This window comes from Otolemur garnettii, unplaced genomic scaffold (genome assembly GCF_000181295.1).
Source record: "Otolemur garnettii isolate 467f Iridium unplaced genomic scaffold, OtoGar3 scaffold00043, whole genome shotgun sequence".
Taxonomy (NCBI): Eukaryota; Metazoa; Chordata; class Mammalia; order Primates; family Galagidae; genus Otolemur; species Otolemur garnettii.
Window position 1 is genome coordinate 1,071,535 of NW_003852438.1, and position 681 is coordinate 1,072,215.

Here is a 681-nt window from a genome sequence, read left to right on the forward strand (position 1 = left end):
GTCTGTCCCACCACTGTATTTTGGAAGCACTTCACTTGTTTAATTTAACAGATTCACAGCTGCAGAGTAATTTGCCTGAGGATGAAACACACCCTTAAGTCTCACCCACATCTGATTTAGGTGATATTTAGATAAGACTTAGGACTCAGATTTTAAATTTAATTTAATGATGAAATGAGTTAAGAATTTTGGCTCCTAGAATAGAATGAATGTATTCTGCATGTGAAATACACATGGATTTGGGGGCCCAGGGTGGAATACTATGGTTTAAAGATTGGTGTCCTCTCCATAATTCATGTTGAAATTTAAACTATATTGTCATGATATTATATTACAGTGAAAGGTGGGGCCTTTTTAGGAAGTGATTAAGCCATGAGAGTGAGATCCCATGGATTACTGCTTTATAAAAGGGCTGGAGAGAACTAACTTAGGCCCGATTGCCCATTCATGTCTTCTATCTTGTGAGGACACATTATTTGTCCCCTATAGAGGATGCAGCAACAAGGTACAACCTTGGAAGCAAAGACTTCGTCCCTCCCCTAACACTGAACCTGCTGGCACCTTGATATTGGACTTCTCAGTCTCCAGAACTGTAAGCAAGAGAATCACTTAAGCCTAAGAGTTTGAGGTTGCTGTGAGCTATGATGTTGCTGTGAGCTATGATGCCATTGCACTCTTCCC